This window comes from Fopius arisanus, unplaced genomic scaffold (assembly GCF_000806365.1).
Source record: "Fopius arisanus strain USDA-PBARC FA_bdor unplaced genomic scaffold, ASM80636v1 scaffold00001, whole genome shotgun sequence".
Classification (NCBI taxonomy): Eukaryota; Metazoa; Arthropoda; class Insecta; order Hymenoptera; family Braconidae; genus Fopius; species Fopius arisanus.
Genome location: NW_011887740.1, coordinates 5,215,884 through 5,226,320, shown reverse-complemented (window position 1 = coordinate 5,226,320; position 10,437 = coordinate 5,215,884). Strand labels below are relative to the sequence as shown.

General features: G+C 37.6%; 1 protein-coding gene across 2 annotated transcripts in view; it reads right to left on the bottom strand.

Annotated features, from left to right (window-relative positions):
- The window catches only part of LOC105264710 (fibroblast growth factor receptor homolog 1), a 24,829-nt gene extending 19,633 nt beyond the window's left edge, over nt 1-5,196 (bottom strand). For both annotated transcript variants that reach the window (XM_011301792.1, XM_011301783.1), the window contains exon 1: nt 4,800-5,196. The gene's annotated coding sequence lies outside the window, so the exon portion shown is untranslated. The remainder of the gene's footprint in view (nt 1-4,799) is intronic.
- Between the last annotated feature and the right edge of the window lie 5,241 nt (nt 5,197-10,437).

Below are 10,437 nucleotides of genomic sequence, written 5' to 3'. Positions count from 1 at the left end.
GCGCTCTCTCATCTAACGGGTGTTTTCATCATTTATTCATTTTTTGGAAAATATCAATATTCGATGGTCATGGATATTTTAGGATTGGTATTCTTCACGGGAGAGAGAAGATTTTTTTGAAGATATTCCTCGGGGGGTTCGAAGGGGGTTTTAGCTCGGGTATAAATATTTTGCACTGAGAAAAGAACATTTTTAAAAATGAAAATTATATTTGAATGTGGGGGCTTGCTTGGAGTTATAAATCAAAATATGAAATGTTTATTTACCTGAGTATTCAGTCTTTTAGTAGTATATTTTTACTTTTGATAGTCGTTTTTAGAAATTTTGCAGTGGCTTTTAATTGGTATAATTATATTGGTCTGGAAAATTATGTTAATCAGGGCCTTCAATGTACGATTGGGATTGGGCGCATCAAGGGATTGGACGCATTTCACTGGTCCGTAATTATTCAGTACTAGACGTAATAATTAAGTTATGATATCTCAAAGATAATAAATATATACCACGTTAATAATTAATTTACAACATGACATTAGCAACTATCAGAAATAACTGAAAGACACAAATTGCGTTCTTCCATTACTGAGATTTTCCGTAATTTGATAAAATATATATCAGCTAATTTGATATCTGAATGCTGGATATTAAATTTGATCAATTCAATTCTCATTGGAGTGCACAAGAAAAGGTTTTATTCACGTGAGAAAAAATTCGTCACTTCTCTCCTGAAAAGAAGAATTCCTCGCGCCAACTCCGAAGCGTTTAATGTAAATCAAAATCCAACGGCATAACATTGGTTTGATTCCAAAAATATTTATTTCCTCGCTCCTACAATTTTTTTCTCATTTATTTCTCCCATACATCTACCTATTCCAAAGAATTACTTATATTAAAAAACTGGTACTTCTCCAATGGAACGATTTCCAAAAATACTTCAAAGAAAAAAAATGCAATTACTCTCTCCCGTCAAAAATATGAATCAACATGAATCACAAAAATATACACGCAAATAATATACAGCCTTATATTCTCGACCAAAACAATATATCAAGTATATACCAGACATACCGAGCATATGCTCATAGAATATATACTCAAACCAACGGAAGGTACCCGATATTGCAAGGTACCCGATTTTCACCGAAATATTCGATCCTATAATGAGTATATACTTCACACCCCCCATTTTTCACCCTGTCCATTAATTTATTCAACTCTCATTCGAATGTAACATTAAATCGTCACCCGTTGTACAGTGGGTGGTTGTATAGGATCGATAGAGGGACAGCAAATGTGTGGAGAGAGTGGAGTTCGTATCCTGCGGATAAGGGAACGGCATCCATAAATTACGACACAACTCTGCAGGGGAAAAGTCCTGTACACAGCCTGTACCCCCTCACACTCCTCCTCCTCCCCCCTCCCCCCCGTAGGTGAACTTGCTTGTACTTCTTTCATTCCGCCGGTTGGTTTTTTTTTCACTTCTCTCATTCGCTTCGCGAACTTGAACTTTTACGCTCGAGAAAATTTTCCAGCAATTATTAAACGTGCAACCTACCGGAGTAATTAGCGTGAAAGGCGGATCAAGATTTATCGTGGCTCGTGCGCATATTCTTATGGGTCTTTGCAGTGTTTTATTAACGTTTGTTTTAGTATATTCTGATATATCGAGATTGTTCTCTTGCTGAGAAAAATGCCTGATGTAACTTTTGCTGAAATTGAGAATGTTTAATCGATATGGAATTCAGGAATCTTATTTGTAAAATTGCGGAGAGTTATATTCGGGGAATAAACAGTGATGTTGGATAAACTGGAAAGAATTTTTGTTCTTTGAAAAAAAGGCAGTATTATTCTCCAGAATTAGAAGTATGTGTGTGTATATTCAGCGGTCAAGTTTACTCAGCTAAATTGTTGAAGTACTCAAACGCATAAAAGATGGATGACCAACAGTTCAGGGAAATTGAGTCTCAACTACTTGATTTATACGATAGTATAAAGCATTTTCTTTTGCACTTATCCTTCGATTTAATTGCGTAATGAACGAGCAATTGAGGGGAAATATTTGTCATCCCCATGGGATAAACGTTAAGCCGACGTTGAGGAATTGGGTGGAAAATTGGATGAGAAAGATAGATCTAGGGATTATTCGCATTTTTATGAAGGAGCTATTGATAAATATTGTTGAAAGATTATCATTGATTGTTTACGTAGGGAACGTTCATTTCAACCGGATGTAAATGGAGAAAATCGCGTAGGTGTCGCGACTCCCAGAGAACGAAATGAATTTCGTAAAATACATAAATGTATTTTCTGCACACATATCCCTCGCACCGGAGTTATTAATATAATCAGAAAAAGTTGTATTCAGCGTTGTTTACAAGAGATGAAATATATAAATATTTTCCCAGAAATTTATCAAATAATTTAATAAAACTGAAGGAGAGCAATTTCCTCAGGATTTTTTCAAAAATCCCTCAGGATGCGGTAAATCTTTTCAAATATTCTAATGACATTGAAAAATTTTGAAATCAATCTCTAGAACTTGAAAAATAAATTGAACATGTCGAAGTGTCAATGAAACTTCAACAAATCTTGAATGGCGGCATGCAGAGAGAAACTAGTGGAGATACGAAGGATTTCAATGGACTTGGAATCCAACGATTTATCGCGATTGAGAATTGAAAGCTACACGATTGAGAATCCTCAGCCTATACAAGCAGTATCGATAGTAATTATACGTCTCGGCGTGTGTCCCGCGAGGCAACACTGAAGGAAGATTTTATTAATTATCACACGCGGCATTCACCTTCTATCATTCACTTTATGTTTCTTACACGCTCATTTAAACTCTACATATGAATAAACATATTTTTCATCCCATTGACTATTTCTCATCACTTTGCCTTTTGCCGGGACATAACCGCATTCACATTTTGTTGCAATGAATAACGGGGCATTCTACTGACAATTATTGCTTGGCGGTGGGGGTCAACGACGCGCGTGTCGCGTTCCATTAGACTCTGCATCTTACCAAGAAAGATGCATGAGCGAGATAATGAAGTAATTTTTGCCACTTTTTCCACAGAAAATCTATCGGGAATTCCTTTGAAGTGCAAGAGAACCTTCCCAGACCACTGCACTCAGAAAAAAATAAATTTCTTCCGCCAGATATATTAACTTTTTTTTGTAATTAGTACCAACAATGATTACTTTCCCCCAAACGTTCTGAATTTTCCCGGATAAGAATGTCGCATCTTGGATGTGTCTGATAATTTTGTTATTGGGAATAGGGAGGTATGAGGTATATGATACAGTGTTATACTCACGCACATATAATAACCCATACCCCAGCATTTTGAAGTATGTCCCATTATTCTATTCCGACTGGGTAGAACCCCCGACAATCTCGCCTTATAAAATAAACCACTATTGCTTGTGGGCACTCGACTCTCGGTGCGATCTGTCAAATAAATCGCAGTCTGCTTCTTGTACACTCTCTTACATTCTCTCCTCCTCTAATTTACCTCTCTCTCCCTCTCTCGGTTTTTTTAATGCGACTCGATTCATGAAATAATCCAGGGCTAAACTGGCCTCTCAAGGAGAACAAACAATTGTACCACTGTCTCACGCATTCATCCAAAGCTCAATATAAAAATCATTTGTATTATGATAATGTGTGAATGACTTTCAGGAAGCAGTGCTAATAAATTTTATGTTAATTGACGGTCTCGCGGGAATCAACAAAAATTTTATTTATCATTAATATGATGAATCATCTGTTTAATTGGAGTGTTATTTATTGGTAACATAGGTAACATATTCTAATGAATTGAGGATGATATTGCCATCGAATAATTTATCAATGTCTGTAATAATCACTAATTAATCATCGATTTATGTTTTGGAGAAAAAGGAGTTGCTGAGTATGACTGGTTTGTGGCGTTTGTACACGTGTATTATAAGGTATGCACTCATGAAGCACACGCCAGTTATCGTTATTAATCGTTAACGTGGGTAAATACCGGAAGCATGTTTATGCACGCGTAATCTCGTTAACCGAGTGACCATCTCTGTGTCTTATAAATTCACTCGGTTTTACAATCAGAAGGAATTAAAATACTCCATTAAATTCCCAGTCCCAGTCATCTCTTACTCTTACCGATTTTCGAATCGAACACCTGGGGTGGATTAAACCGATATCAATTCATCATGCCGGATCAATGATATCCGACAGGTATCATCACACCAATCAATTCACCTCATCATCAAATCCGAGTAATGCTCACGTAATTGTTATTTTTTATTTACACAATTGCTGTGATTGGGTGTCTTTGAAATACCTGTTACTACCGTTCCCATTATATCTACCGGTTTGTTGTTATCAAGTAATTAAATGAGAAATTTTAACGACGACGAAATGTACTCTGTAAGTGGTTGTTTCAACTTCAATTCTAACGACGAATTTTTACCCCATAAAAATTCCAAACGCTCGATCATTTCGTCGTAAATACTCAACACATCCTAGTTAATCCTCACAATCTTAATGAAAGGTGATTTAAGTATCTTTTTTTTTTTTCACTGATTACTTGTGAATGTTTTGTGTGATATCGATGGCCAACAGTGGAATAGACGAGCCACCGGTATCTAAGTACCAATTAAAGACTAACGAACTCCATTGTGCAGTTTATACTTAAGTCGACTGGAAATTCAACGATGCGATAAATATCAAGATCGTGACAGTAACGATTATCCAATGGATTTTAAAATGTCAGATGAGAATTATTGGAATCACTCTTGCTTACCAAGTTGACAGTGATTTCTAGTTATGATCCTCTTTCTCTCCACCGGATTCCCAAGTCGAGAGAAGACTCGTATATCAGTCCCAAAATCCTAAGAGCAGTGAACACAGAGCAAGTAGGACTGGATAATTAGAGTTAGATATATATTCACTCAGCACTTGTCACGTGTTTCTCCCAATTATCAATCATCTCAATCACTTATTATCAATGACTTATCTCAGTCTCACAGAGCACTATTCCACCATTATTGTTCACAAACGTCAGATTTATTGATATTGCACTGCGATGTGTTGATAATCCAGTGAAATAGTAGATTAGTAGATTAATGACAAATGATACCATTCGTTGCGAGTGGTGAAACGACACTGACCGACGTTTTATCCAAGGATGCCTCTCAGGAAGCTCGGGGCGAAGTGCCAGAGCGTCGCTTGAAATAAACCGCTCTCGCCCACATTCCCCTCCACCAACCCCCGTTCAGTCTTCCCCACTACCTTTTTTCTTTTTTTTTCTTTATTTTTTCATTTTTCTTCATACTCACTCCAACCTACAGTCGGCTAGATGCGCCTCCGACTCAAAAACCAACCACTCAAACGTCACACGCACACCTCTCTCAATCTTTCCTTTTGCACATTTGTTTTTTTTTTTTTTTTTCATTTTGGGGTTTGCCCGTTTTTATTGCCTCTTTTAATTTATACCCCCCCCTTCTCTCTCTCACATTTAGGGATAATGTAGCACCCCTTCGTTCTACTGTCGTACGCACACGTGCGTGCTGTGACCAAAGATCCATCAGGAGACTGCAACTTCCCGCCACCACAATTTTTTCTCCATTTTGCCGCGATTTTTTTGCATTTCTCGGGGAGGGCGGGTTATGATGATGAATAACATGGCTGTTTTTTGGTTTTCGGGGGCGGATTTTTTTTTAGGGGAGGGAAATAATGGGGGAGGATCATGAAAAAAAATAGTATTCAATAAAAATTACCACTAAGAACATTTTAAATTTATGAAATATCTTGTAAATTCGTAAAATTCTTGTTAGATTTCACAATTTCCGAAGATTTACTAAACATTTCAAATTTTTCTCTTCGATATCCACAGAAATTGACAGAAAACCATTTTCAAAATAAAATCTGCATCCAAATCAAACGAAATATAAATATCTGAAATTGAATTATGAGTGGAGAAATTTATCTTTGATCGGAAATATTTGCAAGTATTAATTGGAACGTGGTAAAGTAAATTGGTGAAATGGATTGAGCAGGTAGAGATTTCGGGTGTTTTGTGAGCGGCATCATATGTCAAGTACCCTAATATATATTTCTTTAACGCAATAGAAATCCCTGGCTGGGAGCCACCAGGGTACATCGAGGGCGGAGGAAACACGTTTGGAACATGTGTTTGCCGTCGACCACCTCGTGCCATAGGCCAGAGCTACTGGCCTAACCCGGAGATTTTTCATTCGTACAGTGGTATGTTCATCTCACAACCACTGTCAATCTCCGAATTGAGAGCATCCGATTTTCTCAACCCATTCAGTAGAAGAGATGACGGTTCATCTTTTCCTCAAATTTCTTCATTCCCTTTTATTTCTCTTATTTATCAACGGAAGACATAAACCGTGTAAATTAGCTCTTCGTCAGGACTTGGAAGGAGAGGACCGTCAGGACCGGAAGTTGTGCTTAAATTGCATGGGCGGCGGGGGCGAAAATCGGTCAAAGGAGAGTTACAGAATATTCCTCTTTTGGTATTGTTTCACCGCATTTCTTATGAGTTTCAGCTGTTCCACAAATTTACGAATAGTTAGATTTTTTCAAAATCCTCCTCCTACATCCGCTGCCATGGTTTTTCCGTTTTGACGGTAATAAAACGAAAGCTATCTGTCTTCCAGTGGCTCATCTTAAATAAATAATATTATTATTGTAAATTTCGGTATGTTTTCTTGAGGAATTTCAATTGAATCGTTTCGCAGGAGTGAATTGAATAATTCCGATGTAAATTTATTATTCTCCAAAGCCCATTCAAACATTCCCTCGTCGAAATAAAAATACATCTTCCGCAATTCCAAGATTTTTTCGGTTGAATAAATTGTCTTCTCTTTAGTTTATTTTTTGGACAAGCTGCGAATAGCATTGACAGGAAGAATCGCAGTGACTTCTGTAGAATATGTACGCGGGAAGTGGAGAATAATAATTCCGTCAGCCCAACCGTAGACTTCCCGCTGACACTCTGTTGGGCTTGCACCTCCTGGGGCAAAATGCATTAAATCCCTGTTTACTTTGCCCCCCTCCCCCCTCCCCCGTACTTTCTCCTCGTTCAGGACCACTGCTTGAAAATCCCTGATTTTTTAATAATTAATATTACAGTTGGAGGATACATAAGTCACGGGGGCACGTGGCCGATGACTTCCGGGACGGGGCAAGGTGTTGGAGATATCAAGATTTCTAAACGATCGTCATCCAGCTGTCGACACCCTCAACAGCCAAAAAAAATTACCCAGATATTTTTTTTGGTCCACGGAAAATTTTCGTGCACACACGTTCCTCCGATTTTTTTTCTTCACTCATAGAAATCATTATTTTTGTCAAGTGAATTTTAAGGTGAAAATCATTCTTGGAAATCGTGCTGATGTCCTGGGATGTGCACGGCAAGTATTCTTCCGGTTGGAAAATCCTGGGGGACAAGTATATCCAGGGTGAAATATTGTTGTGACAGTTTCCCCCCACTGTCATCATGGAATTTTTTCTTTCTTGGAAAAAGAAATGACGGAAAAAATGTTAAAAATGGTATTTTTTACAGAGGGTAATGGTCTCGGTGTTTTTCTTTTGGAATGTGAAAAATCACGGGTCGCCTTGAGAAAAAAATTAACGAAGCGTCATTCTAAATTTCAAAATAAATAGATACAACGTCAGTATTTCTCGGTAATTGAAACTAGAATAGAAAATCTCTGAAGTGAGGACATGCTCTATCTATATTTTAAGGAACGATTTGTTCTCACGAATCTATGACTATTCGTATTCACGACTCGTGGATCGTATTCTTTTCTCGTTGAGAATTATTAATCTCCTCAATTCATGAATATTCTATTGATGGTGTTATTTTAAAAAATATCTAATTTACGTTTAAATCGTTCCAGTAGCAACAGCGAAATTTCCTCAATAATGAGTCCTGAAAATGAGAACCGTTTAAAATTTCAAAGTTCAGTTAAAAGGACCATTCAAAAAACCCTCACAGCCATGTGTTATTTCAGGCAATTATTTTGCCTATTGCAACAGTCATCTATTGTTACACCTCTTGTTCCCAAACACTTGTGAGAAAACTTGTGACTCTCGAGGACTTTTCAGTTTCCGTTTCCCAAGTACTTGCCATGTTTTCCAAATACTCAAACAAATTTTGCCAAGTGCTACCGGAAAGTCCAAGTGCCCTAAAATCACAAAAACAGTAGTCGTCCTGAGCGAAAGACAAGAATACATATTCGGAAAACATTGAACTCGTGTCGAATGTTTTCCTTGACACTTCGTACCCGAAGACGAATATACGACTCCACCAAGCGTCACATCTTCGTGCGTGGCTTCCGGTCAGTGCTTCCTTCCATCTCTAATCATCCAACTCCTTATACACACCGTAAACCCTCAGGTGTACGACACCCCACCAGGACAGCCTGGGAAAAAAAATCACTAAAAAATTCCACACCCTGAAAAAAAAAGTGTTTACCACCTAAACCGAACAGGTACTCTCCTCACTACAGAATTTACAATTTTTATTTTAAAAAATCCCCTGAGTTGTTGGCCACTGACAACCTAATGAGCACAAACAACCAAACATCATGATTCAATCCACAAATCCCCGATAAATATTTCAACACCGTCTCACCCCACACCGTCAAAATACCTGGAATCGCTGTTTAGCAATTTTTACCGAGTTCCCTCCGGTTCTTCAAAGGAAATCCATCTATTTTAATTTAACCAAGTTAATAATAGTTCCAGCGCAGTTGTACCCACCACAATGCGCATAATTATTTAATATTTCCTGCGTGAATCTATAGCGAATGAGTGTTGAACACGGCGAACCCCAGGAAAAAAATAATGCCAGAAGAAGGGAAATTATAAGCATTCCTTGGTCACGGCGTTGTGGACTCTTGCGCACCTGCGGTACAACGTCGTTTTAAACGTGTAGTATTAAAAAACACTGCGGTTTTGCGCACGTGCGCGATTGCGTTGGAGGTTTATGTATGATGATAGCGTCTGGAGAACTCCCCCTCTGAGAGTTCAAAGGCTGCGACGCTCCGGAAGGAGAATATATCTCACTCTATTTTACCGTTTGGGGTGCAAAATATTTAAAGTCAGGATGAAAGAACCCACTTTCATCCCCTTCTCTCATTTTCCCTCCACCAATTTTTATTATAATTTTTCCAACAGCTTCTATCACTCCAAACATACATTCCAAATATTTTTATCGACGCTTTTTTACCCGATTTCTCGAGATTGAAGGAAAATCATGATTTTTTCAATAATACCTTTTTTGTCGCTCTCAGCTTTTTCTATAGAAAATGTTCATGCAAAAAATTTGCTATGTCGCATCAATTTCGAGATATTGGCTTGAATGCCGCTTCAATAAAAATCCAATTATCGTAATTCATCACTTGACTGGTAATTGTTCACTGTTTTTAATTAAAGTTCCAGTAGTGGAGGAAAAAATTTGAAGGGCAGTATGGTAAGGCAAAATTATGATACATTTTTGTTTTTTATGCAGATGAAGATAAATAATGAAAAAATGTGAGTTCTTATTTGATTTCAATTTGAATTTGCGTTGATTAAAAATCAATGTCTCAAGCCGTTTGGCGCATCTACGGGCTACTCGAGGGTACATTAATAGACACTCTCTTACACAAGTTGGTTATTGCGAATAACCAGCAGAAAGTGCCAAAGAGCGTGCATTTATTGGGCTATGCGGGTAGGTTTAATTTCTCATATTTATTTTTACATTTTCTGCCTGTGAAAACGATAAACATACGCAACTGCCATATGACAGAGTAATTTATTTATGGGAATTTATATTATAGAGGGGGTTATGAAATCGTTTGAGTTCTCTTGCGTCATGCCATTTTTTATTTTATAAGTATTGATTTTGGAATTATTTATGAAGTCTGGATCGTTAACTCCATTTTTTTTTCTGGAGCATTGGTGATGTCTGAGTGCCAGCATTGGTACAATCCCCGACACCATTCAGAGTGAAAAAAAAAACTCGCTGAATGGTATTCAATTTGCCCTAGTTGTCCAGACAGAATTGAGGAAAATGAAAAGAGGACAGATGGGTTTCTTGGGACTGGTTTCACCTGAAAGTTGCAAGAAAGAGAATTTCTGAGGACAACTGATGGGGAATACCTTTGGAAACCTCTTGTAATTTCATCTTCAACTTTTGTCGGTTCCTCAGACGATCGTTAGAAGTCTCACACTCTGAAAACCGAGAAAAAAAATTCACTGCATTGTGAATCGAGCGGAAGGGATAGTTGACAACTAACTTCAAAACCCCAAAGAACTTCAAGCCCAGAGAAGCCTATATTTTTCCATCTTTCATTCAATTTCACGGTCTTTTTCCATTTTGAAAGGGTTGAAAAATCGATTTTTAATTATTGAAATATGAATAC